Source organism: Arabidopsis thaliana, chromosome 5, assembly GCF_000001735.4.
Source record: "Arabidopsis thaliana chromosome 5, partial sequence".
Taxonomy (NCBI): Eukaryota; Viridiplantae; Streptophyta; class Magnoliopsida; order Brassicales; family Brassicaceae; genus Arabidopsis; species Arabidopsis thaliana.
In genome coordinates, this window is record NC_003076.8 from 11803421 (window position 1) to 11830874 (window position 27454).

The 27454-nt window shown below is 41.0% G+C and overlaps 5 pseudogenes across 5 annotated transcripts; all 5 read right to left on the bottom strand.

The window, feature by feature from the left end:
* Positions 1–124: 124 nt before the first annotated feature.
* AT5G32071 lies at positions 125–2857 on the bottom strand (annotated as a pseudogene; the record flags this gene model as incomplete). Its single annotated transcript has 1 exon — positions 125–2857.
* A 1193-nt stretch (positions 2858–4050) lies between these two features.
* On the bottom strand, positions 4051–4770 carry AT5G32089 (annotated as a pseudogene; the record flags this gene model as incomplete). The annotated part of the gene is made up of 1 exon: positions 4051–4770.
* A 5330-nt stretch (positions 4771–10100) lies between these two features.
* On the bottom strand, positions 10101–13043 carry AT5G32107 (annotated as a pseudogene; the record flags this gene model as incomplete). Its single annotated transcript has 1 exon — positions 10101–13043.
* Positions 13044–13474: 431 nt separating this feature from the next.
* Positions 13475–16195, bottom strand: AT5G32125 (annotated as a pseudogene; the record flags this gene model as incomplete). Its single annotated transcript has 1 exon — positions 13475–16195.
* A 1210-nt stretch (positions 16196–17405) lies between these two features.
* On the bottom strand, positions 17406–18143 carry AT5G32143 (annotated as a pseudogene; the record flags this gene model as incomplete). The annotated part of the gene is made up of 1 exon: positions 17406–18143.
* Between the last annotated feature and the right edge of the window lie 9311 nt (positions 18144–27454).

Here is a 27454-nt window from a genome sequence, read left to right on the forward strand (position 1 = left end):
AAACACAACCAAAACAAATCAAAAATAACAAGAAAGTAAAAATTATTTACAAGGATAGTCATGGGACTTCCTCCCAAGTGAGCTTGTTTTAAGTCTCTAGCTTGACTCCTCACACTCATCGAGAAGAAAATGAATGATAGAGAGGGTCTACATAGTCCTCTCTAGCATCATCATCATACCCAGCGTCCTCCCTGGAGAGGTCTGCAGCAGAATACTCAATTCCCCTTTCTTCAAAATAGGCTTCCTTCTCTTCTGGAGGGTAATCTGTCTCTTGAGACCATCTTGAAGTGAATTCTTTTCTCGGGATAGTGTTAATCCCGCCTTTAGGTTAAGTTTCCTTCTGCATCTGATTCAGCTTACTCCTAAGTTCCTCAATAGTGTGGGCTAGCTTCTCTATAATTTCATCTTGCTTATCAGACCTCTTTTTAAGTTCTTTTACTCTTTCAGTCTCATATCCTTCTCCTGAGATCGCTCTATCATTTCCAGAGGTTCTTCCATCTTCTGTTGACCCTTGTGGAGTTCTGTTGATGTTAAAGTGCAACTTGATGTGCTTTCCAAGGTTGAGACCTATTTTCCCTTCTCTGACATCTATCACTGCTCCCACTGAAGCTAAGAATGGTCTTCCCAGTATTAAGGGATCCTTATGCTCTACTTCCATATCCAGCACCACGAAGTCTCTAGGCACTTCTACTCCATTAAACATGACTGGTAGGTCTTTCAGCATGCCGAAGGGTTTTCTAGAAGACCTATCCGCAAGGATCAAAGTCAGGTCACAAGGTTTATACTGAATGAACTCCAACCTTCTTGTCACAGAGAGTGGCATCAAGCTAATAGAGTCTCCGAGATCGCACAGACAATCGCTGAAAGCAAATTCCCCAATGGAACATGGTAGAGTGAAAGATCCAGGATCTTCTAACTTCTCTTGAACAATCCTTTTACCAGCAGCTCGAGATGGAGTGGCGTCACTTTCATCATCTGAATCGTGATACATCTTGATCCTTTCCAGTATTAAATTTCTCACATCTTTGTGAGGATCAGGAATCAGGTTAAGAACTTCCATTAGTGGCATCACTGCTTCAATCTCGTCCAACTGCTTCGCTGCAACAGACTTGTATCTCTTCATCCATGCTTTCCTGAATGTCCACGGAAGAGCACGTGAGGGTAGTGGAGTAGGTTTGAATCGTTTTACCATTCTCTCGATTATGGCGGCCTTCTCTTTCGAGGTGGATTGAGTGAGATGGCGAGAACCAGCAGAATGGTTGAATTCAATAACAGAGACTTCAACCTGAGTAGAAGCCTCTCCTTCTTGAACATCACTGTCCTAGTGATGAAATCAGGGACTGGTCAAGTTGGCAGCTCTCGATCATGGCAGATGGTGATGGCGTGAGCGGTTGCATACTCTTTTGGATTCTGTATAGACTTCCCTAAAAGTCCTGTAACTTTTGGTGCAGAGGTAGATGCTGATTGGCCTTCCAAATATCTGACTTTGGTGTTTAATGCTTTCCATTTTGGCATTCAGGTCATTGTAGCTGCAGTCCAGCTTATGGTGCAATTCAGATAATTTCTTAGCAATTTCCATTGAGCTAGATGCTTGTCCCTGTAGCAGCTGTTGAACCATCTGATTCATTTCAGCATCAGGAGCAGCAGGACCTTGGTTTTGCTGAGGTGCAAACCCAGGTGGTGGTGGTTGTTGGTAGTTCCCCTGGAATTGTTGCTTAGGAACGAAACCTTGGTTGTAGGGAACAAAAGGTTTGTTCTGACCTTGTTGTTGATGTGTAGGATACACCTGATCCTGAGGATTAGCAACGTTGGTGCTGCGGTAGGAGAGGTTGGGATTGTTGGTTTTGAAGTTGTTGTATCCTTTGTAGCCACCCTGGTTGTTGTTGATGTAGGTGACTTCTTCCAACTGGTTACCCTCCCCATCTTGGACTTGATACTGCTCGTCATCAACAAGGAAGTGCACATGCTTCTGCTGGCTAAGAAGAATTTTGTCCAGGTTGTCATTCAGCGCTTTGATATCCTTCCTGTGTTTGTCATCAGAGTCAGCTGTTCCTTTGACGGTCCTATCACAGTCCTCGTTGTAATTGCCATCTGATTGAGCAAGGTTCTCAACCAATTCCCAGCCTTCTTCAACATCCTTGTTCTGGAAATTCCCATTGCTGGCGGTATCCAGAAGCATTCAGATGCGTGGTAGGACTCCTCTGTAAAGAGTGCTGAGCAGAGAGGCTTTAGAAAAGCCATGATGAGGGCATTGGTTGGTGTAACCCTTGAAACGCTCCCATGCTTCACAGAAGCTTTCACCATTCTTCTGTGAGAAACCAGAAATCTCATTTCTGAGTCTTGCAGTTCTGGCATTGGAGAATAACTTTGATAGAAAAGCCTTCTTGCAATCATCCCAGGTGGTGATTGAGTCATGGGGCAGATTCTTCTCCCAGATGTGTGCTTTGCCACCCAAGGAGAATGGAAACAAACGGAGCTTGAATCCGTCGTCACTGACACCATTGATCTTCGTTAGGTTGCAGAGCCTATCGAATTCATCAAGGTGGTCGAGTGGATCCTCCATTGGCAGACCATGGAATTTGTTCCCCTGAATCATCGAGATGAGACCACTCTTAATCTCAAAGTTGTTGTTCTGGATAGTAGGAGGTGCAATTCCCTTCCTCTGACGGTGATCACGTGGTGCATCTCCAGCACCAATGTTGGCAGGGCCATTTTGTTGATTCTGTTCTTCAGCCATTTCGAGTGGTTGCTGAGGTACAGGGTTGACTGTGGTTCTCCCTTTTCTGAGTTCGCGAGCTGTGCGGTTGATGTTGTCGTTGAAAAGGAGGTTCTGATTGCCTGTTAATCGAGTTCGCATATAGCAGAGGTGTACCTGGATCAAGAAGACAACAAGAAAAACACACAGTTAGTAACCGAAAAGAAAATTGAAAAACAACTTGATCTAAGCAAGTCTGAAATCTCAAATGTAACAAACAAACACCCAATTGGCAACGGCGCCAAATTGATAATAGGTTTTTTAAGTCAATTATCCTAAAACACCAATCATATCGTTGTAGTATTTTAGGTTGTCAATCCAAATGGGTGTGATGCTAACAATCAAGATCTGATCAGAAGTTACTAAGTTAAGCCAAGCAATAACAGGTTTTGGTGTGTTATAGCAATCCTAACTGAACATGCAGAAAACAGAAAATCAAACAGAAACAGCAAAACACTCGACCAAGACAGCTCTGTGCAGAGCACTAGATGAGGTCGAGTGACAGGTCGAGTAACAGGCAGAAAGTGAAACAGGGATACTCGACTGCACAGTCTGTTGCCAGACAACTGGGTGGTCGAGTATCAGGTCGAGTAACAGGAAAGAATTGCAGAAACTAAGCAACAGATAACAAGATGCAGTAAACAACAGTAGAGTAAACAAAGAATTCAATCAGATAAAGAATTCCCGAGGATGGGGTAATCGAGTAGTTTCGTTTTCTCAGTTTACAGGTGATTGACATGCTCAATAAATTAACCCTAGACAACAAGTTCATTAACCAAATCTAAGTGCCACCGCAACAGAGACTCTAAAGTTAACCTAGTCCCAGACTCAATCACCATTGACGAGAGCTAACCTAACAGGCATTACGAATCAACAAGTTAAAGCCAAAACGCTCCCTGCAACCAATACCTTGGTACAGGGTCACGAATCTCTGGAATTAGTGGTTCAGACATTTCATCGAACACCTTTTGGGCGCGGAAATGTCTGGGCTCAAATTCGAGTTGATCAGAAAGCAATAGGCATTAAGAACAACTAATCCAGAAGGGATCTATCAACCAATACTCAATCACCTAGCATACTGAGAATTCTACACTACTCTAACCCATCCTCAGAAATCTATTCACTACTCAGACATCATAACAGAAAGCATAAACGTTGAACAAATTGAAAACATGATAACAACAATGTAACAGCAGGATGATAACAGAATGAACAACAGTAAACGAACTCAAGAACAGAAACTGAATACTGAATACTGAATAGATAAAGAGAAATCCGTATTACAAAAAGTCTAGAACAGAAGGTCTGCGGAAATAAAACTAGATAAAAACTTCTTGTCTGCGAAAATGAGAAATACATGCTACTTATAGCCAAATATCCCGAAACCCTAATACTCAAAACGACGAAGTATTGGGACGGGTTAAGAACTGTACTCGACCCACGTGGTCGAGTGAGACGTCGAGTGAATAGCTGGAGTCTTCTTTTCTTCCTTGTGCTCGAGTCTCTGGTTGAGTGCGGAATGAAGAAGGCTCTGAAGCTTGTCATCGAGTATGCAGTCGAGTGGTGGTGATGGTGATACTCGACATCCAGATAGAGTGATCAGGTCGAGTAGAGGTATGGCAATGGGATGAAGTCACTCGGCTTGGGGGTCGAGTGATGTGATCGAGTGGTGTCAGAAGATACTCGACTTCCAGATTGAGTGACGAGGTCGAGTGGTGGTCTTATGATGGAGTTACAGACACTCAACCTCATGGTCGAGTGATGTGATCGAGTGATGGTCTGGTGATGGAGATGAGGGCACTCGACCTCGTGGTCGAGTGGTGAAGTGAAATGGTGATGTCCTTTGCTCGACCCGGGGGTCGAGTGGCCTCTTGAGATCTTGAAGCTCCTACTCGACCACGGGGTCGAGTGGTTTGACATGATCAGGTCCGCTTCTGCCAGTTAGCTCGTCAATAGCTCCAAATCACCTAAATCAACACAAATATTCAACATGCATGCAAATCTATCCTAAACATGTAAAGTGATGACAAATGATGAGAAATGGTATAAAACAGTGATGATATGATGCTAAAGTGATGACAAATGGATGCTCAAAACATGCAACATACAAACTTATCAGCTACACTATCAAAGCTTTGAGAAGCAAGAAGAAGCTTGGTTAGTGTTTTGGATTCGAATATGACTTGATGTCATGTGTATGATTGAGTATAAGAACTTAAATCTCAACCGGATTTTAAAAGCCTAAGTAGTGTTTCCTTGTTAGAAGATACAAAGCCAAAGACTCATACGGATTTTGATAATAGGTTTTTAAGATCAATTATTCTTAAAGCACTATCATGTCGTTGTAGTACTGAAAGTTGTCTATCCAAATGGGTGTGATGCAAACAGATGAGATGTGATCAGAAGTCACTAAGTCAAGCCAAGCAATAATGGTTTTGGGGTTTCTAACAGTCCTAAACGAACATGGAAAAAACAGAAATTTTAACAGAATTACTAAAATCACTCGACCACAACTGGCTGATGCCAGAAAGCAGAACGTGGTCGAGTAACTGGTCGATTAACAGACAGGAAATGAAACAGTTATACTCGACTGCACAGTTTGTTGCCAGACACTGGGTGTGGTCGAGTATGCTGGTCGAGTAACACACAGGAAATGAGACAACGGTACTCGACTGCACAGTCTGTTGCCAGACACTAGCTGTGGTCGAGTAAGTTGGTCGAGTGATTACAAAAAATAAGAAACAGGCAATGAGAACGATAAAGCGATAACGATAAAACAGAGAAATTAGATAGAGAAGAAAATCCTAAGGATGGGATAATCGAATGGAGTTGTATCCTAGCCTTTCCGGATGGTTAACAAGAGCAATCAAGCTATCCCTAGACAACAGGTTCAACAACAGATCAATTCACTCACGTGATAGAAATCCTCAAGCAAAGCTAGCCCAGACTAATTCCCATTAACCGAATCTAACTATGCAGGCAATAAGAATAGATAGATAAAGTCAATACACGCTTTAAACGACCAATCCCTTGGGATAGAGACGCATATCTCAGGAACTAGTGGATCAAGCATTCCATCAAACACCTTCTGGGTAAGGGAATGCTTTTGATCGAATTCTAGTTGATCAGAAAGAAATAAGAAGTAAACACAACTAGTCCCGCCGTTTAATCAGTTCTAAAAACTTAACCATTCTACATAATAAGGATTCCACAACCATTCTATCCCATCCTTAAGAACTCTATGTCACTACTCAGACAACATGCTCAAAGACATAAACGCATGTAAATGATAATATTGCATAAGTAAAGAGATAAAGAGTAGAGAAACAAGATGACCGATGAAATCAAATGCGGAATCTAATATTGCAAGATGACTTGGAAAAACCTCGAATTATAGGTTACAGAAGCAAAAGCAGCGAAACCAGAGTAAAACATAAAATAAAACTGAAGCAAAAAACTCAATGTCGACTAGATGTCCCAGGACAAAACCCTTAGACACTTATTTATACAAAACGAAATAAAATGATAGTAGATGGGCCGGGAACCTAATCGACCGACCCATAGAGTGATAATGGGCCGAGATGGACTTCGTGATGGGATGAAGCTCTGGACCGCTTCCAAACACTTCTTCTTCTCCTCTTCTCTTCCTTGTGCTCAGCCTGTCTGGTTGAGTGCGTTTTTGAGTAGACTCTAAAGATGTGGTTAAGTGCTTGGTCGAGTACTGGTGTTGGTGGTGAGTGATGATACTCGACCCGGGGGTCGAGTAATGTGGTAGAGCGAATGGCCGAGTGGTATGACGAAGTGAAACTCGACCAGGGGGTCGAGTGATGTCATCGAGTGGCCTGAGCTGCGGTTACTCGACCACGGGGTCGAGTAGATGGGAAGAATGGCTCCAATGTCACTCGATCAGGGGGTCGAGTATGGTGCTGGATGTACTCGTCCTGGGTGGTCGATTATGTCTTCTGGTTCAGGCTCGCTTCTTCCAATTTGCTCGCCAACAACCCCAAATCACCTGAAAACAACTCAGAAATTCAATATCTATGCAAAGCTATCCTAATCATGCAAAGTATGCAAGATGATGAGAAATGATGATAATATATTTTTAGTCAATTATTCCTAAAACACCAATCATGTCATTGTAGTATTTTAGGTGTCAATCCAAATGGGTGTGATGCAAACAGATGAGATGTGATCAGAAGTCTCTAAGTCAAGCCAAGCAATAACAGATTTGGGGTTTCTAACAGTCCTAAGCGAACATGCAGAAAACAGAAGCAATAACAGAATTACTAAAATCACTCGACCACAACAGGCTGATGCCAGAAGTAGGATGTGGTCGAGTAATAGACAGGATATGAAACAGCTATACTCGACTGTACAGTCTGTTGCCAGACACTGGGTGTGGTCGAGTAAGTTGGTCGAGTGATTGTAAAAACTAAGAAACAGGCAATGAGAACGATTAAGCGATAACGATAAAACAGAGAAATAAGGTAGACGAGAAATTCCTAAGGATGGGGTAATCGAGTAGAGTGGTGTCCTAGCCTATTCGAATGGTTAACAAGCGCAATCAAGCTATCCCTAGACAACAGGTTCAACAACAGATCAATCCACTCCCGTGATAGAAATCCTCAAGCAAAGCTAGCCCAAACTAATTCCCATTAACGGAATCTAACTATGCAGGCAATACGAACAGACTGATAAAGTCAATAAACGCTCTAAACGGCCAATCCCTTGGGATAGAGACGCATATCTCAGGAACTAGTGGATCAAGCATTCCATCGAACACCTTCTGGGTGCGGGAATGCTTGGGATCGAATTCCAGTTGATCAGAAAGAAATAAGCAGTAAACGCAACTAGTCCTAAAGGGATTCAATCAATTCTAAAACTTAACCATTCTACAGACTACGGATTCCACAACTACTCTATCCCATCCCTAAGAATTCTAAGTCACTACTCAGACAGCATGCTCAAAGACATAAACGCAGGTAAACGATAATATTGCATAAGTAAAGAGATAAAGAGTAGAGAAACAAGATGACTAATGAAATCAAACGCGGAATCTCAATAACTTGGAAAAATCGCGAACTACAGGTTGCAGAAGCAAAAGCGGCGTAGCAGAGTAAAACTGAAAATAAAACTAAAGCAAAAACGCAATGTCCACTAGATGTTTTAGGACAGAACCCTAAAACATCTATTTATACCAAACGAAATAAAATGATAGTAGACGGGCCAATAACCTAATCGCCCGGCCCATAGAGTGATAATGGGCCGAGATGGGCTTCGTGATCCGATGAAGGTCCAGGCCGCTTCCAAACACTTTGTCTTCTCCTCTTTTCTTCCTTGTGCTCAGCTTGTCTGGTTGAGTGCGGATTTGAGTAGACTGTGAAGACGTGATCGAGTGTCCGGTCGAGTGATGGTGATGGTGGTGAGTGATGATACTTGACCAGGGGGTCGAGTAACGTGGTAGAGTGAATGGTCGAGTGTGGTCAGGTGGTGTGGCGAAGCGGTACTCGACCGGGGGTCGAGTAATGTCGTCGAGTGGCCTGAGCGGAGGTTACTCGACCTGGTGGTCGAGTGGACGGGAAGAATGGCTCCAAAGTCACTCGACCTGGGGGTCGAGTATGTGGGAAGAATGGCTCCAAAGTCACTCGGCCTGGGGGTCGAGTATGTCTTCTGGTTCTGGCTCGTTTCTTCCAATTTGCTCGCAAACAGCTCCAAATCACCTGAAAACAACTCAGAAATGCAATATGTATGCAAAGCTATCCTAATCATGCAAAGTGTGCAAGAATGATGAGAAATGATATAAAACAGTGATGAATGATACGAAACTAGACTCAAAGTGATGATGAATAGACACTGAAAACATGCAAATTATAGACATATCAACTCCCCCAAACTTAGTCTTTGCTTGCCCTCAAGCAAATAAGAAGACATAGTTGAAGGAGAGGAGTGAAGGCGGGGACTCAGAACCAAAGCATATGATAGAGCAAATAAAATCAATGTCCAAGTTGGTAGTTCTAAGATGCGATATGATTGAATTCCACTCAAAAACGTTAGCCATGCCTTGTTATCAATAAATCCGTCTCTTATACTCGACCTACACATGTTTTCAAATCTACCAATCCCTTTAACATTCATTAGTTCTGGAACGTGAATCAAGCAATGCATCATCAATGAACTCATTTGGCTAAGGTGAAGGTCAAGAGACAAAGATGGTCCCCTACAGAATAAGCTTAAGTAACAGGGGATCCCTCAAGAATGATTGAGCTTTAGTAGAATGCTAAAGGTAAGTCCCAAGTTATGCATACAGAGATAAGATCCCATCTACCCAGAGTATAACAATGAAGCTCTAATGGTAATCCCAACTCCTGTCCCAACTTAACTCTACCCTTTGCACTCATGAATCTTTCAAACTCTTTTTCATATCATTCTTTTTTTTTTTTCTCTTAACTCTAGGAGAAGCTTTCTCAACGCTCTTGATACATCTAGCGGGTTTGGACTTCTTTAACAACTAAGGTTCCTGTTTTTTTTTTTAAAACCAAAGGCTTTTAACCTTTCTTCTTTAGCTAACAAGAACCTCATTCTTTTCTTTAACATTCCCAACACCTTTACTAGATTTTTTTCTAACTTCTTTAGCTTACTTCCCCTAGAATTCTTTCCCTTTCCTCATCAACAATGGATTCCCTCTTTTCTTTTAAACACATCCCAACCCATGATATAAGCGCCCACCTAGTCCTATCCAGTCTGAAGAACGCGAACTAGAACTACATGAGACACTATCTCTGTCGTTACGAACCTAACACTTTCTACCAAGCTCAATCGAAATAAGACCTCACAAACACTCACAAGTGATATAGGGCTTGAAAGAAAGTTCAGGTTTGGGTATGGGTTAACTGCTCTAATAAGGAGAGTCAGCTACTTGGATCAACAAGAGTGGTTAAAATGAGTAAGAAAATCCAAGTATTTTAGGGTATCCATGAGTTCAAATTCGATGCCAAGACATGATAATTCTAAATCAGATTCAAGTTCAAATTGATAGGGAATGATATCAGATCCTAACAGTGTGGTCGAGTAGAGCAATCTAGGCATGGTGCAGTTCTTACTTCAATTTCAATGACAACGCATCAAACAACTAACAACGAGGGCACTGAGCTTATCTGGTGAACCAAAATGCTTACAAGGCTATCTCATCATTATCCCCTATGCATATGCAACAATCCTAAACGACACACTCTAGACTCGATCTTAAATGCAATGCAACTACATGAACACTCTATTTTTGTGAAATCATTTTCTGGAATTTTTCAATTTTTTTGGTTTTTCTATGCCTTAGATGAATGCAGACTCAAGATTATACAATGCAACACACACTTCCTGAGCCCTCCCCCAAACTTAAATCACACAGTCCACTGTGTGACCAAATTTGGAAGAGAGTACTCAGGACAAAAACACATCACAAAAACAAAATAAAAACAAGAGATGGTATATTACAATGGTGGAGTGAGGTGCATACCTCAGTGGAAGAAGGAGCGGAGTTGGTCGTCAATAGCTGTCTGTGATTGCTCCCAGGCCATCGAAGAATCTCCCTGTTGTGTCCCAGCTTCCCCCTGGGGGTACTCGACCTCTGCTCCTTCGTCGCGGCCAGCACCGCTGTGATGATACTCGACCTCTCTTCTTCTGCTGCGGCCAGAACCGCGGTCGCGTAAGCTACGGGACTGGAAAAGTCGTGTACTCCTACTGCCAGACCGAGCGAGTGCAGCCTTCTTCTTTCTCCCGAGCTCCCGAGGCTCGAATGATGAATGCCTCGCAGGGACTGGTGGGACTACTCGGTCACTAGGCTCAGGCCTGTGGTGACTTGGCTCAGGCCTGTGATGACTTGGCCCTGGCGCGTCATATCTCCTCGAAGGCATGTCCTGAGGACGCTCTCCCTGCGGAATAGCTGTAGTAGAAGAGAAGCAGCTTATCTTGTCCGTCAGAAACGTGATGGCTTTGAAGCACTTGATAAGTAGCCTATCTTGTTTCTTGCACCACCTCTGCAACTTACTGTTGTTTCTGTGAGCTTCACTCAAGCTCTTGCTCTCCCGCGCTGGAGGTACGTGCTCACTGAAATGATACATGCTCGTATCATACTCCTCCTCCCTATCCTCATCTGTCTCAGCAATATCATCCTCTGTAGCTTCCGTCGTAGGGACATTGTCATCAGTCGGTGGAGCGCTCTCAAAGTAGAGGTAATCACGCGCAGGTCTGAAGTCAATGTTCTCACCCTGAAGTATGGTTGTGGCCTCGATGCAGGGAAGCAAAATGTTGGCTGTTCGGGTCAGGGAGTGCTCGAATTTGTAGCGATAAAAATCGCCAACCATGTCGTATTCCAGAAACTCACAACGCCGCAAGTGATCTAAATCCATCATCCTCGGATCAAACCCTGGAGATGTGAGAGGTACACCACATGCAATCAGAATCGGTGTCACAACGCCACCTACACAAAGGGCTCCTCGCACCTTCTTCTTTCCGTTGGTGTGCGCCCACTTCCTGTATCCACACATATGGATCAACAGAAGCATAACCAGTGGTGTATCATTGAGGTCGCCCTTTAGGACCTTCTTCCCCTTTGTTCTCTGGAGAATGCCCTTGAGTGCAGAATCAATCATTTCCATGTCTGTGTTAGACACGGTGCCCGTAGATTTCCTGGGGTACAGAACATTCGCTACTGAGCGCTGATAGTAACGGATCACAGGGCTTCAAATCTGGTTGCTCTTAGACCTTGCAGAGTTGAGCGCCAAATCGTTCCCAATGGTTAACCACAAATCCTTCAACTCTTCCCTCTCGAACTTGGGTTTAGTTCCCTTTCCACTAGGAAAACCAAATAATCCTTCGAAGCTCTTGATAGATAGCTGGTAACGCTACTCGTTAACTGAAAAAGTCAAGAACCCCAACCCTTCACTCTCCAGTTCATCTGCAGTAAGTCCCTGATACAACTCCACTTGCAGAGTGGAGAGAAACTCTATTGTTTCCTTCTTATAAGCGACGTACGGGTAAGACATCAGCGTCTCAAGATGGCACTTCTCGAATAAGTGCTGTACGTCCTCCAGTAGCCCAAGCTGGGCTAGAGTCTCGTAACAGGGGTACCTCGTTCCCCAGAAGTCGTTCAGCTCGAAAAGTCTGATGTACTCCTCCACTGTAACTTCATCAGGCTTGTTCAACAGTTTTGTTTCTCTGTGCCATGACTCAGGCTCATACTCGACGTCAATATCTTCGTCGATCAACTCATATCTGCTGGTCATCGCTCTCTTTCCTCTAGCAATCTCAGCTCTCCTTTCATTGCGTCGAGCTACTGAGCGTTGGGTCTCGGCTCTGAAGCTCTCATAAGCCTGTTGCTCTCTCTCTGGTCTAGTTGACCAAGATTCAGCTTCATCGACGTTGTAATCCGCATCCATGGAGGATTCGCCACTGTAGTTACTCATATTGATTCCCTGAAAAAGAATGTAACTCAAAACCAAATATCAATATGTTAGTTCAAATAAACACACACACTAAACCAGTCAAGTACGCGGTCGAGTGAAACGGTCGAGTAAACGGCGAATTTAGAGAAGACGGTGGCGGTTTGAGGAGCAGTCGAGTAAAGAGACGAATGGAGGCGCAGTGAATGGCGAGGTCGAGTGAATGGTGGATAGTTGAGAGATGGTGAAGCCGGTCCGGTGGTCGAGTGAACGGAGATGACGGAAGCACGGACAATGGCGAGAAACTCCGGCGAAGATGTTGAGGCGAAGTGTGAAGTGGTCGAGTGAAACGAGAGACGGTGAGAGAGTATGCGAAGCTGGAACGGCGAGAAGCTCCGGCGAAGTCGAGTAAATGAAGATGAAGATGAAGCACGGAGAGGTCGAGTTGCGGTCGAGTGGTAAGGAGGCGACGGTGAGAAGGAAGAAATGGCGAAATCGAGTACCGTCGTCGAGTGAAGGAGAGAGTGAAGGAGGTGGCGCGAACGGCGACGGTTGTTTCGAGGTAGAGTGAAGGAGGGAGACAAAGCCGGAGGGGCGAGATCGAGTGAACGGTGAGGTCGAGTGTGATGGTGCGGTCGAGTGACTGAAGAGGAAGAGATATGGTGAGGTTTGGTCGTGCGTGTGAGGATGAGGTCGAGTGAGGGTTGTGAGGAAGAGAGATAGTGTCGGTGGGGAGAGATAGGGTTAGATCGAGTGGATGAGATGGAGTGCTGGGATTTTCTTATCCTTAGAAACGCTTGGGGAACAAAAGTGAGAGGTGGTGGGCCACGCTCTGTCTGTTTGTCCTGAAGCATTGTTTATTGTTGTCTAGGAATGTCTCAGAGCCTTCTGTAATCCTCTGTAAATTTGATAAGCTCTCTGTAAGTCTTTGTAGCTTCTGTTGGTCGAGTATAAATATGATTTCAAAATTTTGAGTTTTTAAAATCATTACTAATACTCGACCAAACTACTCGAACTCATGGCCTCTGAGTGCAACAGAGGTTTTTTCAAATTCTTGAATTTCTGAAATACTCGATCTCCTGTTGCTCTGTAGAGTAAAAATTTTAAATTTTTACTCTACCTCCACGCTGTTTCTCTGTTCCTGAGAATCACAAACACAACCAAAAACAGATCAAAAATAACGAGAAAATAAAAGTTTTATTTACAGAAACAGTCTTGGGAATTCCTCCCAAGTGAGCTTGTTTAAAGTCTCTAGCTTGACTCCTCACACTCATTAAGAAGAAAATGGGTGATAGAGAGGGTCTGCATAGTCCTCTCTAATCTCATCATCATATTCAGCATCCTCTCTTGAGAGATGAGTTGCAGAATACTCAATTCTTCTTTCCTCGAAATAGGCTTCTTTCTCTTCTGGTGGATAATCTATCTCTTCAGACCATCTTGAAGTAATCTTTTTCCTCGGGATAGTGTTATTCCCGCATTTGGATTAGCTATCTCTTGCATCTGATCCAGTTTACTCTTAAGTTGCTCAACTGTCTGAGCTAGCTTCTCTATGGTCTCTTCTTGCTCATCAGATTTCTTTTTGAGATTTCGCAAGTCGGGTGTAGAGGCTGTGCTTGGTCTAGCGATTGAATTCGAAGGCTGAGGTTGAGCCCTGACCTTTTCTTCTACAGCTGTCCTTTGCGAGGTTTTATTGATGTCAAACTGGAGCTTGATGTGCTTCCCAAGGTTGAGACTTATTCTCCCATCTCTGACATCTATCATCGCTCCCACTGAGGCTAAGAAAGGTCTTCCTAGGATTAGAGGATCCTTAGGTTCTGCTTCCATATCAAGCACAACGAAATCCGTAGGCACCTCCACTCCATTAATCATTAGTGGCAGATCTTGTAGAAGGCCGAAGGGTTTTCTTGAAGACCCATCAGCAAGGATTAAAGTCAGGTCGCAAGGTTTGTACTGAGTGAATTCCAGCTTCCTTGCTACTGAGAGTGGCATTAAGCTTACTGAAGCTCCCAAATCACAAAGGCAATTGCTGAAAACCAATTGACCGATGGAACATGGTAGAGTGAAAGTTCCTGGATCTTCCAGTTTTTCTTGAACACTCCTCTTAACAGTGGTCCTAGACGGGATAGCATCACATTCGTCTTCTGAATCTTGATGAATCTTGATCCTTTCTAGAATTGACTTTCTCACATCTTTGTGAGGATCCGGGATTAGGTTGAGCACTTCTATTAGAGGCATCACCGCTTCCATCTCATCAAGCTGCTTCTCTGCAAGAGAATTGTATCTTTCTATCCATGCTTTCCTGAATTTCCATGGAAGAGCACGTGAAGGTAATGGTGCTGGCTTGAATCGTTTTACCATCCTCTCAATGATGGCTGCTTTCTCGTCTAGGTTGGACTGTGTTTGAAATCGGGATCCTGCTGAATGGGCGAGTCCAACCACTGAAATTTCAATCTGAGTAGAAACCTCCCCGTCTTGAACATCACTGTCCTCGGTGATTGATGTGGAGACATGTCGAGTAGGCAGCTCTCGATCATGGCAGATGGTGATAGCGTGAGCGGTGGCGTATTCCTTTGGGTTCTGTATGGACTTTTCTGGAAGTCCTGTTACTTTTGGAGCAGAAGTTGACGCGTTTGCCCTTCCATGTATCTGACCTTATAGGTAAGTGCCTCAAGTTTGATATTCAGATCGTTGAAAGTACAATCAACCTTGTTGTGGATTTCGGCCATCTTTTGGCGAGATCCATTGCTCCTGCAGCTTGCCCTTGGAGAATCTGCTGTAACATGTTCTTCAAGTCTGAATCTGGAAGTTGTTGAAGCTGGTTGTTGTTGTGCTGTGTGAACCCAGGTGGTGGAAGTTGCTGCTGATAGTTGCCCTGATACTGCTGCTTAGGAACATACCCTTGACCTTGGTTGTATGGAACAAAGGGCTTGGGTTGATTCTGCTGCTATGAAGGGTAAACTTGGTCCTGCGGGTTTGCAATGTTTGTACTTCTGTAAGACAGATTGGGATGGTTCTGCTTGAAGTTGTTGAAACCTTTGTTGTAACCTCCTTGGTTCTGCACATAACTGACCTCTTCTGACTGCATAGTCTCCCCATCCTGAACTTGGAACGTCTCATCATCACCCAGAAAATGAATGTGCTTCTGTTGCGCAAGCAGTAGCTTGTCCAGTTTGTCATTCATGGCTTTCATTTCCCTGCGATGCTTCTCATCAGAATCAGAGCTGGTGCGGACGCTTCTATCATAATCTTCATTATAGTTGCCATCCGACTAAGCTAAGTTCTCTACCAGCTCCCATCCGTCTTCAACGTCTTTGTTGAGAAAGTTCCCGTTAGAAGCGGTATCTAGAAGCATCCTGATCTTTGGGAGGACACCTCTGTAGAGAGTGCTGAGAAGCGAAGCTTTGGAGAAACCATGATGAGGACATTGCGTCTGATAACCTTTGAAGCGCTCCCATGCTTCGCAGAAAGTCTCATTATTCGTCTGAGTGAAACCGGAGATATCATTCCTTAGTCTCGCAGTCCTGGAGTTCGAGAAAAACTTAGCCAAGAAGGCTTTCTTGCAGTCATTCCAGGAGGTGATAGAGCCTTGAGGAAGCGACTTTTCCCACTGATGGGCTTTGTCTCCAAGAGAGAAAGGAAACAATCTGAGCTTGAAGCCATCCTCACTGACTCCATTGATCTTTGTTAGGCTGCAGAGCCTATCAAACTCGTCCAGGTGATCGAGTGGATCCTCCATAGGGAGGCCGTGGAACTTGTTGCTCTGAACCATGGCAATGAGACCGCTCTTGATCTCAAAGTTGTTGTTCTGCACAGGTGGAGGCACGATTCCATTACGCTGATTGTGGTTGCGTGGTGCATCGCCTGCACCTATGTTGTTTGGTTGCACCTGCTCATCAACAACTGCAGCCATTGTGTCTGTTTCTGTCTGTGTTCTGAGTTGGCGTGCAATACGGTCGATGTTATCGTTGAACAGGAGATTCTGATTTCCTCGTGACCGTGTTTGCATACAACGAGTACCAACTGGTGAAGCTAGTGATCCGTAGTACCTAAATCAAAACAGACAAACAGAAATAACACAAAGTTAGTAACTTTCAGAAAAAATGAAAAAGAACTTGATCTTAAATATTCTGAAATCTCAAATATAGCAAACAAACACCCAATTGGCAACGGCGCCAAATTGATAATATATTTTTAGTCAATTATTCCTAAAACACCAATCATGTCATTGTAGTATTTTAGGTGTCAATCCAAATGGGTGTGATGCAAACAGATGAGATGTGATCAGAAGTCTCTAAGTCAAGCCAAGCAATAACAGATTTGGGGTTTCTAACAGTCCTAAGCGAACATGCAGAAAACAGAAGCAATAACAGAATTACTAAAATCACTCGACCACAACAGGCTGATGCCAGAAGTAGGATGTGGTCGAGTAACAGGTCGAGTAACAGACAGGATATAAAACAGCTATACTCGACTGCACAGTCTGTTGCCAGACACTGGGTGTGGTCGAGTATACTGGTCGAGTGATTGTAAAAACTAAGAAACAGGCAATGAGAACGATTAAGCGATAACGATAAAACAGAGAAATAAGGTAGACGAGAAATTCCTAAGGATGGGGTAATCGAGTAGAGTGGTGTCCTAGCCTATTCGAATGGTTAACAAGCGCAATCAAGCTATCCCTAGACAACAGGTTCAACAACAGATCAATCCACTCCCGTGATAGAAATCCTCAAGCAAAGCTAGCCCAGACTAATTCCCATTAACGGAATCTAACTATGCAGGCAATACGAACAGACTGATAAAGTCAATAAACGCTCTAAACGGCCAATCCCTTGGGATAGAGACGCATATCTCAGGAACTAGTGGATCAAGCATTCCATCGAACACCTTCTGGGTGCGGGAATGCTTGGGATCGAATTCCAGTTGATCAGAAAGAAATAAGCAGTAAACGCAACTAGTCCTAAAGGGATTCAATCAATTCTAAAACTTAACCATTCTACAGACTACGGATTCCACAACTACTCTATCCCATCCCTAAGAATTCTAAGTCACTACTCAGACATCACGCTCAAAGACATAAACGCAGGTAAACGATAATATTGCATAAGTAAAGAGATAAAGAGTAGAGAAACAAGATGACTAATGAAATCAAACGCGGAATCTCAATAACTTGGAAAAATCGCGAACTACAGGTTGCAGAAGCAAAAGCGGCGTAGCAGAGTAAAACTGAAAATAAAACTGAAGCAAAAACGCAATGTCCACTAGATGTTTTAGGACAGAACCCTAAAACATCTATTTATACCAAACGAAATAAAATGATAGTAGACGGGCCAATAACCTAATCGCCCGGCCCATAGAGTGATAATGGGCCGAGATGGGCTTCGTGATCCGATGGAGGTCCAGGCCGCTTCCAAACACTTTGTCTTCTCCTCTTTTCTTCCTTGTGCTCAGCTTGTCTGGTTGAGTGCGGATTTGAGTAGACTGTGAAGACGTGATCGAGTGTCCGGTCGAGTGATGGTGATGGTGGTGAGTGATGATACTCGACCAGGGGGTCGAGTAACGTGGTAGAGTGAATGGTCGAGTGTGGTCAGGTGGTGTGGCGAAGCGGTACTCGACCGGGGGTCGAGTAATGTCGTCGAGTGGCCTGAGCTGAGGTTACTCGACCTGGTGGTCGAGTGGACGGGAAGAATGGCTCCAAAGTCACTCGACCTGGGGGTCGAGTATGTGGGAAGAATGGCTCCAAAGTCACTCGGCTTGGGGGTCGAGTATGTCTTCTGGTTCTGGCTCGTTTCTTCCAATTTGCTCGCAAACAGCTCCAAATCACCTGAAAACAACTCAGAAATGCAATATGTATGCAAAGCTATCCTAATCATGCAAAGTGTGCAAGAATGATGAGAAATGATATAAAACAGTGATGAATGATACGAAACTAGACTCAAAGTGATGATGAATAGACACTGAAAACATGCAAATTATAGACATATCAAATGATATAAAACAGTGATGAATGATATGCAACTAGACTCAAAAAGATGATGAATGACCACAAAAAACATGCAAATTATAGACATATCAGACTTCATCTACACCATCAAAGCTTTGAGAAGCAAGAAGTGTCTTAGTTAGTGTTGTGGAGTCAAATATGACTAGATGTCATGTGTATGAGTGAGTATAACAACTAGAACCGCAACCGGATTTTAAAAGCATAAACAATGACAAAGACTCATATGGACTTCGCCTACACCATCAAAGCTTTGAAAAGCAAGAAGAAGCTTGGTTAGTGTTTTGGAGTGAAATATGACTAGATGTCATGTGTATGAGGGAGTATAACAACTAGAATCGCAACCAGATCTTAAAAGCCTAAGTATTGTATCCTTGTTAGAAGATACAAAGACGAAGACCCATACGGACTTCGGCTACACCATCAAAGCTTTGAGAAGCAAAAAGAAGCTTGGTTTGTATTTTGGAGACGAATATGACGTGATGTCATGTGTATGATTGAGTATAAGAACTTAAACCGCAAACGGGTCTTAAAAGCCTAAGAAGGGTTTCCTTGTTAGAAGATACAAAGCCAAAGACTCATACGGACCTGGCTACAACATCAAAGCTTTGAGAAGTAAGAAGAAGCTTGGTTAGTAATTTGGAGTCGAATATGACTTTATGTCATGTGTATGATTGAGTACAAGAACTTAAAGAGCAACCGGATCTTAAAACCCTAAGTAGTGTTTCCTTGTTAGAAGATACAAATCCAAAGACTCATACAGACTTCGGTTTCACCATCAAACTTTGAGAAGCAAGAAGAAGCTAGGTTAACCTTTTGGAGTCGAATATGACTTGATGTCATGTGTATGACTGAGTACAAAAACAAGAACCGCAACGGATCTTAAAAGCCTAAGTATTGTATCCTTGTTAGAAGATACAAAGACATAGACTCATACCGAGTTTGGCTAAACCATCAAAGCTTTTAGAAGCAAGAAGAAGCTTGGTTAGTGTTTTGGAGTGAAATATGACTAGATGTCATGTGTTTTATATTTATTTATTTTTATTTTTTTTGGGTCAAAGACTAGATGTCATGTATATGAGTGAGTATAACAACTAGAACCGCAATTGGAATTTTAAAAGCCTAAGTATTGTATCCTTGTTAGAAGATACAAAGCCAAAGACTCATACGGACTTCGGCTACACCATCAAAGCTTTGAGAAGCAAGAAGAAGCTTGGTTATTGTTTTGGAGTCAAATATGACTATTCATGTGTATGAGTGAGTATAAAAACTAGAACCGCCACAGATCTAAAAAACATAAGTATTGTATCCTTGTTAGAAGATACATAGACAAAGACTCATACGAAATTCGGCTAAACCATCAAATCTTATTGAAGCAAGAAGAAGCTTGGTTAGTGTTTTGGAGTGAAATATGAATAGATATCATGAGTATGAGTGAGTATAACAGCTAGAACCGCAATTGGAATTTTAGAAGCCTAAGTATTGTATCCTTGTTAGAAGATACAAAGACAAACACTCATACGGGCTTCGGCTACACCATCAAAGCTTTGAGAAGCAAGAAGAAGCTTAGTTAGTGTTTTGGAGTCGAATATGACTTGATGTGATGTGTATGATTGAGTATAAGAAATTTAACCGCAATCGGATCTTAAAAGCCTAAGTAGTGTTTCCTTGTTAGAAGATACAAAGGCAAAGCCTCATACGGTCTTTAGCTATACCATCAAAGCCTTGAGAAGCAAGAAGAAGCTTGGTTAGTGTTTTTGAGTCGAATATGACTTGATGTCATGTGTATGAGTGAGTATAAAAACTAGAACCGCAACGGATCTTAAACGCCTAAATATTGTATCCTTGTTAGAAGATACATAGACAAAGATTCATACCGAATTCGGCTAAACCATCAAAGCTTTTAGAAGCAAGAAGAAGCTTGGTTAGTTTTTTGGATTAGAATATGACTTGATGTCATGTGTATGACTCAGTATAAAAACTAGAACCACAATTGGAATTTTAAAGGCCTAAGTTTTGTATCCTGGTTAGAAGATACAAAGACAAACACTCATACGGACTTTGGCTACACCATCAAAGCTTTGAGAAGCAAGAAGAAGCTTGGTTAGTGTTTTGGAGTCGCATATGACTTGATGTCATGTTTATGAGTGAGTATAAAAACTAGAACCGCAACGGATCTTAAAAGCCTAGCTATTGTATCCTTGTTAGAAGATACATAGACAAAGACTCATACGGAATTCGGCTATACCATCAAAGCTTTTAGAAGCAAGAAGAAGCTTGGTTAGTGTTTTGGAGTGAAATATGACTAGATGTCATGTGTATGAGTGAGTATACCAACTAGAACCACAATTGGAATTTTAAAAGCCTAAGTATTGTATCCTTGTTAGAAGATACAAAGACAAACACTCATACGGACTTTGGCTACACCATCAAAGCTTTGAGAAGCAAGAAGAAGCTTGGTTAGTGTTTTGGAGTCGAATATGACTTGATGTGATGTTTATGATTGAGTATAAGAAACGAAACCGCAAACGGATCTTAAAAGCCTAAGTAATGTTTCCTTGTTAGAAGATACAAAGGTAAAGCCTCATACAGACTTTAGCTATACCGTCAAAGCCTTGAGAAGCAAGAAGAAGCTTTGGTTAGTGTTTTGGAGTCAAATATTACTAGATGTCATTTGTATGAGTGAGTATGACAACTAGAACCATAACCGTATCTTAAAAACCTAAGTATTGAATCTTTGTTAGAAGATACAAAAACAAAGACTCATACGGACTTCGACTACATTATCAAAGCTTTGAGAAGCAAGAAGAAGTTTGGTTAGTGTTTTGGATTCAAATATGACTTGATGTCATGTTTTTGACTAACTATAAAAACTAGAACCACACCAGATCTTAAAAGCATAAGAATTGTATCATTGTTAGAAGATACAATGACGAAGACTCATATTGACTTCGGCTAAACCAGCAAAGCTTGGAGAAGCAAGAAGCAGTTGGTTAGTGTTTTGGAGTCGAATATGACTTGATGTCATGTGTATGAGTGAGTATAAACACTAGAACCGCAACGGATCTTAAAAGCCTAAATATTGTATCCTTGTTAGAAGATACATAGACAAAGACTCATACAGAATTCGGCTAAACCATCAAAGCTTTTAGAAGCAAGAAGAAGCTTGGTTAGTGTTTTGGAGTGAAATATGACTAGATGTCATGTGTATGAGTGAGTATACCAACTAGAACCACAATTGGAATTTTAAAAGCCTAAGTATTGTATCCTTGTTAGAAGATACAAAGACAAACACTCATACGGACTTTGGCTACATCATCAAAGCTTTGAGAAGCAAGAAGAAGCTTGGTTAGTGTTTTGGAGTCGAATATGACTTGATGTGATGTGTATGATTGAGTATAAGAAATTAAACCACAACCGGATCTTAAAAGCCTAAGTAGTGTTTCCTTGTTAGAAGATACAAAGGCAAAGCCTCATACGGACTTTAGCTATACCATCAAAGCCTTGAGAAGCAAGAAGAAGCTTTGTTAGTGTTTTGGAGCCAAATATGACTAGATGTCATGTTTATAAGTGAGTATAAAAACTAGAACCGTAACGGATCTTAAAATCCTAAATATTGTATCCTTGTTAGAAGACGCATAGACAAAGACTCATACGGAATTCGGCTAAACCATCAAAGCTTTTAGAAGCAAGAAGAAGCTTGGTTAGTGTTTTGGAGTAAAATATTACTAGATGTCATGTGTATGAGTGAGTATGACAACTAGAACCATAACCGGATCTTAAAAACCTAACTAATGAATTTTTGTTAGAAGGTACAAAGACAAAGACTCATACAGACTTCGACTACACTATCAAAGCTTTGAGAAGCAAGAAGAAGCTTGGTTAGTGTTTTGGATTTGAATATGACTTGATGTCATGTGTATGACTCAGTATAAAAACAAGAACCGCAACAGATCTTAAAAGCATAAGTATTGTATCCATGTTAGAAGATACAAAGACAAACACTCATACGGACTTTGGCTACACCATCAAAGCTTTGAGAAGCAAGAAAAAGCTTGGTTAGTGCTTTGGAGTCGAATATGACTTGATATGATGTGTATGATTGAGTATAAGAAATTAAACCACAACCGGATCTTAAAAGCCTAAGTAGTGTTTCCTTGTTAGAAGATACAAAGGCAAAGCCTCATACGGACTTTAGCTATACCATCAAAGCCTTGAGAAGCAAGAAGAAGCTTTGTTAGTGTTTTGGAGCCAAATATGACTAGATGTCATGTTTATAAGTGAGTATAAAAACTAGAACCGTAACGGATCTTAAAATCCTAAATATTGTATCCTTGTTAGAAGACGCATAGACAAAGACTCATACGGAATTCGGCTAAACCATCAAAGCTTTTAGAAGCAAGAAGAAGCTCGGTTAGTGTTTTGGAGTAAAATATTACTAGATGTCATGTGTATGAGTGAGTATGACAACTAGAACCATAACCGGATCTTAAAAACCTAACTAATGAATTTTTGTTAGAAGGTACAAAGACAAAGACTCATACAGACTTCGACTACACTATCAAAGCTTTGAGAAGCAAGAAGAAGCTTGGTTATTGTTTTGGATTTGAATATGACTTGATGTCATGTGTATGACTCAGTATAAAAACAAGAACCGCAACAGATCTTAAAAGCATAAGTATTGTATCCTTGTTAGAAGATACAAAGACAAACACTCATACGGACTTTGGCTACACCATCAAAGCTTTGAGAAGCAAGAAAAAGCTTGGTTAGTGCTTTGGAGTCGAATATGACTTGATATGATGTGTATGATTGAGTATAAGAAATTAAACCGCAACCGGATCTTAAAAGCCTAAGTATTGTTTCCTTGTTAGAAGATACAAAGGCAAAGCCTCATACAGACTTTAGCTATACCATCAAAGCCTTGAGAAGCAAGAAGAAACTTGGTTAGTGTTTTGGAGTCAAATATTACTAGATGTCATGTGTATGAGTGAGTATAACAACTAGAACCATAACCGGATCTTAAAAACCTAAGTATTGAATCTTTGTTAGAAGATACAAAGACAAAGGCTCATACGGACTTCGACTACACTATCAAAGCTTTGAGAAGCAAGAAGAAGCTTGGTTAGTGTTTTGGATTCGAATAAGACTTGATGTCATGTGTATGACTCAATATAAAAACTAGAACCGCAACAGAGGTTAAAAGCATAAGTATTGTATCATTGTTAGAAGATACAATGACGAAGACTCATATGGACTTCTGCTACACCATCAAAGCTTTGAGAAGCAAGAAGAAGTTTGGTTAGTGTTTTGGAGTCGAATATGACTTTATGTCATGTGTATGAGTGAGTATAAAAACTAGAACCGCAACGGATCTTAAAAGCCTAAATATTGTATCCTTGTTAGAAAATACATAGACAAAGACTCATACAGAATTCGGCTAAACCATCAAAGCTTTTAGAAGCAAGAAGAAGCTTGGTTAGTGTTTTGGAGTGAAATATGACTAGATGTCATGTGTATGAGTGAGTATACCAACTAGAACCACAATTGGAATTTTAAAAGCCTAAGTATTGTATCCTTGTTAGAAGATACAAAGACAAACACTCATACGGACTTTGGTTACACCATCAAAGTTTTGAGAAGCAAGAAGACGCTTGGTTAGTGTTTTGGAGTCAAGTATGACTTGATGTGATGTGTATGATTGAGTATAAGAAATTAAACCGCAAATGGATCTTAAAAGCTTAAGTAATGTTTCCTTGTTAGAAGATACAAAGGCAAAGCCTCATACAGACTTTAGCTATACCATCAAAGCCTTGAGAAGCAAGAAGATGCTTGGTTAGTGTTTTGGAGTCAAATATTACTAGATGTCATGTCTATGAGTGAGTATGACAACTAGAACCATAACCGGATCTTAAAAACCTATGTATTGAATTTTTGTTAGAAGATACAAAGACAAAGACTCATACGGACTTCGACTACACTATCAAAGCTTTGAGAAGCAAGAAGAAGCTTGGTTAGTGTTTTGGATTCGAATATGACTTGATGTCATGTGTATGACTCAATATAAAAACTAAAACCATAACATATCTTAAAAGCATAAGTATTGTATCATTGTTAGAAGATACAATGAACGAAGACTCATATGAACTTCGGCTACACCATCAAAGCTTTGAGCAGCAAGAAGCAGTTTGGTTAGTGTTTTGGAGTGTAATATGACTTGATGTCATGTGTATGAGTGAGTATAAAAACTAGAACCGCAACGGATCTTAAAAGCCTAAATATTGTATCCTTGTTAGAAGATACATAGACAAAGACACATACGGAATTCGGCTAAACCATCAAAACTTTTAGAAGCAAGAAGAAGCTTGGTTAGTGTTTTGGAGTAAAATATAACTAGATGTCATGTGTATGAGTGAGTATACCAACTAGAACCACAATTGGAATTTTAAAAGCCTAAGTATTGTATCCTTGTTAGAAGATACAAAGACAAACACTCATACGGACTTTGGATACACCATCAAAGCTTTGAGAAGCAAGAAGAAGCTTGGTTAGTATTTTGGAGTCGAATATGACTAGATGTGATGTGTATGATTGAGTATAAGAAATTAAACCGCAACCGGATCTTAAAAGCCTAAGTACTGTTTCCTTGTTAGAAGATACAAAGGCAAAGCCTCATACAGACTTTAGCTATACCATCAAAGCCTTGAGAGGCAAGAAGAAGCTTGGTTAGTGTTTTGGAGTCAAAGATTACTAAGTGTCATGTGTATGAGTGAGTATGACAACTAGAACCATAACGAGATCTTAAAAACCTAAGTATTGAATTTTTGTTAGAAGATACACTATCAAAGCTTTGAGAAGCAAGAAGAAGCTTGGTTAGTGTTTTGGATTCGAATATTACTTGATGTCATGTGTATGAATCAGTATAAAAACTAGAACCGCAACATATCTTAAAAGCATAAGTATTGTATCATTGTTAGAAGATACAATGACGAAGACTCATATGGACTTCGACTACACTATCAAAGCTTTGAGAAGCAAGAAGCAGCTTGGTTAGTGTTTTGGAGTCGAATATGACTTGATGTCATGTGTATGAGTAAGTATAAAAACTAGAACCGCAACGGATCTTAAAAGCCTAAATATTGTATCCTTGTTAGAAAATACATAGACAAAGACTCATACAGAATTCGGCTAAACCATCAAAGCTTTTAGAAGCAAGAAGAAGCTTGGTTAGTGTTTTGGAGTGAAATATGACTAGATGTCATGTGTATGAGTGAGTATACCAACTAGAACCACAATTGGAATTTTAAAAGCCTAAGTATTGTATCCTTGTTAGAAGATACAAAGACAAACACTCATACGGACTTTGGCTACATAATCAAAGCTTTGAGAAGCAAGAAGAAGCTTGGTTAGTGTTTTGGAGTCGAATATGACTTGATGTGATGTGTATGATTAAGTATAAGAAATTAAACCACAACCGGATCTTAAAAGCCTAAGTAGTGTTTCCTTGTTAGATGATACAAAGGCAAAGCCTCATACGGACTTTAGCTATACCATCAAAGCCTTGAGAAGCAAGAAGAAGGTTTGTTAGTGTTTTGGAGCCAAATATGACTAGATGTCATGTTTATGAGTGAGTATAAAAACTAGAACCGTAACGGATCTTAAAATCCTAAATATTGTATCCTTGTTAGAAGACGCAAAGACAAAGACTCATACGGAATTCGGCTAAACCATCAAAACTTTTAGAAGCAAGAAGAAGCTTGGTTAGTGTTTTGGAGTAAAATATTACTAGATGTCATGTGTATGAGTGAGTATGACAACTAGAACCATAACCGAATCTTAAAAACCTAACTAATGAATTTTTGTTAGAAGGTACAAAGACAAAGACTCATACAGACTTCGACTACACTACCAAAGGTTTAAGAAGCAAGAAGAAGCTTGGTTAGTGTTTTGGATTTGAATATGACTTGATGTCATGTGTATGACTCAGTATAAAAACAAGAACCGCAACAGATCTTAAAAGCATAAGTATTGTATCCTTGTTAGAAGATACAAAGACAAACACTCATACGGACTTTGGCTACACCATCAAAGCTTTGAGAAGCAAGAAAAAGCTTGGTTAGTGCTTTGGAGTCGAATATGACTTGATATGATGTGTATGATTGAGTATAAGAAATTAAACCGCAACCGGATCTTAAAAGCCTAAGTACTGTTTCCTTGTTAGAAGATATAAAGGCAAAGCCTCATACAGACTTTAGCTATACCATCAAAGCCTTGAGAAGCAAGAAGAAACTTGGTTAGTGTTTTGGAGTCAAATATTACTAGATGTCATGTGTATGAGTGAGTATAACAACTAGAACCATAACCGGATCTTAAAAACCTAAGTATTGAATCTTTGTTAGAAGATACAAAGACAAAGGCTCATACGGACTTCGACTACACTATCAAAGCTTTGAGAAGCAAGAAGAAGCTTGGTTAGTGTTTTGGATTCGAATAAGACTTGATGTCATGTGTATGACTCAATATAAAAACTAGAACCGCAACAGAGGTTAAAAGCATAAGTATTGTATCATTGTTAGAAGATACAATGACGAAGACTCATATGGACTTCTGCTACACCATCAAAGCTTTGAGAACCAAGAAGAAGTTTGGTTAGTGTTTTGGAGTCGAATATGACTTTATGTCATGTGTATGAGTGAGTATAAAAACTAGAACCGCAACGGATCTTAAAAGCCTAAATATTGTATCCTTGTTAGAAAATACATAGACAAAGACTCATACAGAATTCGGCTAAACCATCAAAGCTTTTAGAAGCAAGAAGAAGCTTGGTTAGTGTTTTGGAGTGAAATATGACTAGATGTCATGTGTATGAGTGAGTATACCAACTAGAACCACAATTGGAATTTTAAAAGCCTAAGTATTGTATCCTTGTTAGAAGATACAAAGACAAACACTCATACGGACTTTGGCTACATCATCAAAGCTTTGAGAAGCAAGAAGAAGCTTGGTTAGTGTTTTGGAGTCGAATATGACTTGATGTGATGTGTATGATTGAGTATAAGAAATTAAACCGCAAATGGATCTTAAAAGCTTAAGTAATGTTTCCTTGTTAGAAGATACAAAGGCAAAGCCTCATACAGACTTTAGCTATACCATCTGATATGTCTATAATTTGCATGTTTTCAGTGTCTATTCATCATCACTTTGAGTCTAGTTTCGTATCATTCATCACTGTTTTATATCATTTCTCATCATTCTTGCACACTTTGC